The 5162-nt window shown below is 36.1% G+C and overlaps 1 pseudogene; it reads left to right on the plus strand.

Moving 5' to 3' along the window:
- The first annotated feature begins 626 nt into the window (after positions 1-626).
- On the plus strand, positions 627-2106 carry LOC130887776 (uncharacterized; annotated as a pseudogene).
- The last annotated feature ends 3056 nt before the right edge of the window (positions 2107-5162 follow it).

Here is a 5162-nt window from a genome sequence, read left to right on the forward strand (position 1 = left end):
TTTCTTTTCCATTATCTATTGCAAAATAAGTGACATTTCTCTAGTGACTTTAGGTTTCAAAATGTCTCTGGGCTTCCAAAATCAAACGTGAGTTAGTCGCAGAATCCACATTCTCTTTCGCACCTTCTACAAGTGTGATATTTAGAAAAGTTAAATTTTTGTTCCTTTTAGAAAATTTTGATAAATAGTTCTATCTTTTGTAATGGTCCGTCATATAAGTTCAGCCAATGTCAACTAATGAAAGAGAACTTTGCTAAGTGTTTAATTGATAGTCTTCTTGTTACATATTGTAATTTGTTTTGCCTTAATGATATAATGTATACCATGTGAACTTACCTAGGACATTTCCTAACTTACATGATTATTCTCTCTATAAAACAAACTCTAAATGCAGAATCTCAATTTACATATCCTATATAGATATGCAGTGTCCCAAATCATGTTTGATACAAGATGGACACTTAGTAATGCTTGTGTAATGTAACAAACTAAGTAATGGTAAATACCATGGAAACTCTGTGAATTATTATCAATATATTTATGGGACTGTTAGTTTTCTATTGCTACAACAGAAATCCTGAGATAGCTAACTTTGCAATTAAAAATATTCTTACAAGTTCAGTGGCATGCTTTGGACTCAGCTGAGGTTGGCTTCAAGCACTTTTGGCTCAGAGATATACTTGGAAAATTATTTGAATTTTCACGTTGGAGCCCTGATTTTTGGAGTGAGGGCTGTTGTGGTTGGAAGACTAAACAGAAGCCTTTAGAGTTACTTTGGTGAAGAAAAATAGTGAGTTAAAAACAATATTACATCACTAGAAGAATTGCAGAAATTAGTGGCACCATCAAGGACTTGAAAGATGCATGGGTGATGGTTCCTACCACATCCCTCTTTCACGTTCTAATCTGACTGTTTCAGAAGACAGATGGATCATGGAGAATGACAATTGACTATTAAAGACTCCACCAGGTAGTGAGTGTAATCGTTACTGCTATACCTAATGCGAATCAACTCATCTCTTGGTACATAGTATGCAGCTGTGGTATTATTTAACAAATGCCTTTTTCTCAGTACCTGTCCATAAGGATCATGAGAAACACTTTTCTTTTAATTGGTAAGGCCAGCAGTATGTGCCTTCACAGTTTTACCTCAAGGATGCATTAAGCCCTGTGTCATAACTGACTATTTGTCCCTTCCACAAAATATCACTTTGGTGCCCTATATTAATGACATAATGCTGATTAGACCAAGTGAGGAGGAGGTGGCAACCATGTTGAACTCATTAGTAACACATATGAGCATCAAGGATGGGAAATAAATCCAACCAACTGATGGTTCTGCATCAGCTACGCAGTCACCACACAGAAGTGGACAGCTGCAACTTGACCACATTCCTGAGACAATACTAAAAACAACGGTAGAGGGAAATCTTCAACATGGACAGAAATTTAGTGAGTACACATGGTCATACTTTTATAGAAAGGTAAATGTTCTGAAATGCAGTTGTTTACTGATTCACGGGCCACAACCAAGAGCTTATCTGGATAGTGAGTGACTTGGAAAGAGAATGATTGGAAAATTGATGAGGAAGATATCTGGAAAATAAGTATGTGGATACATGTCCCCAAATGGACAAGGGATGTGAAGATATTTGTTTTCCCTATCAGTGCTCATCGGAAGGTGACTTCACCTGAGGAGGAGTTCAATTAAGTACATAGGATGGCCCATTCTGTGGAAAATCAGACTCTTTCCTCAGCCATTTCTGTCATTGTCCAATATGCCTGTAAGCAAAGTGGCCATGATGGCAGAAAGAATCACATCAAGTCTGACCTGACTGCAGTTGCTGCTGAGTACCAGTTCTGCCGACAACAAAGACCAACACAGAACCCCGTATATGGCATCATTCCCAGTGTTGCCAGCTTTCACCCTCGTGTGTCAGGTTGAGGACTTTGTACCACTTCCTCCGTGGAAAGGAAGATGTTTTGTCCTTACTGGAGTAGATATTATTCTGGATAGGGATTTGCCTTTCCTGCAGATATGCTTCCGACAAAACTGTCATCCGTGGATTTAAAAATGCAGTGTATAATAAAGAAATTAAGAAATAAAGATTAATAAATAGTCATCTATAATAATCACACTTTTAGTCAGGTTAGTTAGATTTTTCTATATCTCAGTTAGACAACCTTCAACACTTCAAAGACCTACATAATATAGCATTTAAACGTTTTAAGAGCTTATACTTTTCTCTACAATGAGACATGTCTGCTTCTGGCTGTACCAATTATTTCAGAGGTTGATGGACATTGAAGAAACTCATTTTGGAATTTGCCTTCAGTATGACAAGGCTAGCAATTTGAGCAATAAACAGCTCTTGGCTAAACAGTTTGTTGGTATATTTTATGAACTGGACATGCAGGAACCATGGAAAAGTGACTGCTGAACTTTCTAAAAGACAGAATGGTTCTTTAGGGTTCAAAACCTAATGAGGTTCTTGCTGAGGGTGGAGGAAATAAAGAATGGGCAATAACAAAGGGTAGTTATAAATACCACCAAAGGCCCTGTGACCAGTTACAGAAATGAGGATTATTGTTGACAGGAGTGTTTCTGCTGTACTTTATTAAGAATTCATTTATAAGTGGGTGGTAGTGGTACATGTCTTTAAACCCAGCACTTAGCCTGAAGTGAGCATATCTCTGTATGTTTGAGGCCAGCCTGGTCTAAGCTACCTGGAGGTTTCCAAAGAGAAACCCTGTCTCAAAAAAACGAAGAAGAAGAAGAAGAAGAAGAAGAAGAAGAAGAAGAAGAAGAAGAAGAAGAAGAAGAAGAAGAAGAAGAAGAAGAGAAAGGAATGCATTTATACAGATATTTTTGTTTTCTTTCCTCAATTATTTTATTATTTATAAATTTATAATGCAATTTATAATGCAATTGTGATTGCACATGTGAACTTATATAATGCTTAGGCATTATTATTACCTGCCCTAATGATTGTTTTCATGATATATGAACATGTATTGTTTGTCAAGTTGGCAAAGAGTGGACTTTTGATGATTATATTTGGTTGTCAAATTGACTATATTTGGAATTGCCTAAAACTCAAAAATGGAGGGTATGTAAATGAGGGACTTTTGATTAATTTGAAGTAGGACAATCCTCTTCTAATCCAGGTCTTTGAGGTAGGTAGACAAGCCTTTAATCTGGATGATGTGAAATGGGAAAAGATATTCCTTTAATTTAGATTCTGGTGTGGAAAGATATACATTTAATCCAATAATTTGAGTTAGAAAATTCCTTTTTAGTCTGGGCCACACTTTCTGCTGGAAACCTATATAAGAGCACTGAGGAAGGTAGGTTTCATTTTTTGTTTGCTTGTTCTTTCCTTGCCAGCAAGTCCATGCATTCTATCCTATGTCATCATGATTGAGGCTTATACTGAAGACCAAGTGAATCATCAGTCTTGTGGACTGAGGAACTACTAGATTCTTGGATTTTCTTTTCAGAATCAGCCATTGTTGGATACAACCTGTTATTCTATTAAATCGTTGGATTCATTTTATAAAATCTAAATTCTAGAGAATCCTGACTAATACAATGAATATGTATGTGTGTGTATTTTTCTATGTGTCAAGTGTATGTAGAGGCCAAAGATCAACCTCAGGTGTCATTTCTTAAGTGCTGAATGCATTTTATTATTGACCATGTCTCTTGTTTTTCTGATGATCAATGATTAAACAAGGGTGACTAGTGGCTAGTTCCTTTTCTCCTGCTATGATAAAACACCATGAGCAAGAAAGCTTATAAAATGCTTAATTTGACTTACAGTTTCAAAGGTTTAGAGTCCATGCAAGCAGGGTGGTAGAAGAGCTGAGAGCTCACATCTTTATTCATAAGGAGGAGGCAGAGAGTACACACTGGAACCAGGGTAAGTCTTTGGAAACTTCAAAACATGTTCATACTGAGACACCTTGCTCAACAAGTCCACACTTCTTAATGATTGCCAAATAGTCCACCAAGTATTCAAATACACAAGCCCATTCTCATTCAAACCACTGTAACTTGTCAGTAATCTACTGGGACCTGCCTAGTCTGAACCCCCTCCATTTGTATTGTAAGTACATGCCACCATAACCAGCCTTTTTGAATAAATTTTATTGAACTTTGTGTGTGTGTATGTGTATTCCATATGTATGCAGGTACCCCAAAGAGGGCGTACAATAATTTGGAGCTTGATATAGGTAAATGTGAACTGCCTTAAGTGGGTACTAAAACCCAAGCTCACATCTTTTGTTCTCTTATGATCTGAGAATTTTCTCAAGACCTAAGACTCAACATTTTTTTTCCTAAAATTTAGGCCCCTATACTTATATGGAAAGCATTTTGCTTTCTGAGTCATAGTACTGAGCTATCCTTTTTATTATCTTATTTATTATTTTTTGGCATCTTTGGATAATGGTATGTCTTTTAAATTATTCTTCTCTATTTTCTGTTTCTAGAATATTCATAGACAAACTCCAAAATCAGTCTTGTTATTAATAGAAATTTGATTTTGAGTCTATTTAGCTATGGGAGAAGAAGGCAGTAGAGAATGGAGTAGTATTTTAGAAACAAAAATACTGTTGAAATTTTTATTTTGATATATCTATTTTTGTTTATATTCATTAATATTTACTGAAAAGAAAGTCAAGTCTACAAAAATAAGCACTAATGTTAAATAATTTTCTATATTCCATTGAAAAGAAAAGTGTACTATTTTCCCCCTCCCCAAAGGTTTTAGATTTGTCTACTCATGACTTGGTACAGTACCTGTGGACTAGAAAAATTTAATGATGCTAGGGTTTGTTCAATTGTTTGTAGTTATTTAATTGGAATATAGGGATTTTCAATATTACCCTGGTGGGCCTTCAACTCACTGTGTAGCCAAGGCTAAGTTTTAGCTTACAATAAACCTCATACTTCAGCCTCCTGAGATCTGAGGTAACAGGTATGCATGCCGAGGTGGAACTGTTTTAGAAGGGTATTACAAAGACCTATTATGTTAGTCTGAAGGAAAATGGTCTCTATAGGCTCAGAGGTGTTGTAGGGAGGCTGCTTGTTGGTTCCTGGTTCCTCAGCCCTGAAATAATCACACAGAAACTATATGATTTAAATCACTGCTTAGACC

This window comes from Chionomys nivalis, chromosome 16, assembly GCF_950005125.1.
Source record: "Chionomys nivalis chromosome 16, mChiNiv1.1, whole genome shotgun sequence".
Lineage (NCBI taxonomy): Eukaryota > Metazoa > Chordata > Mammalia > Rodentia > Cricetidae > Chionomys > Chionomys nivalis.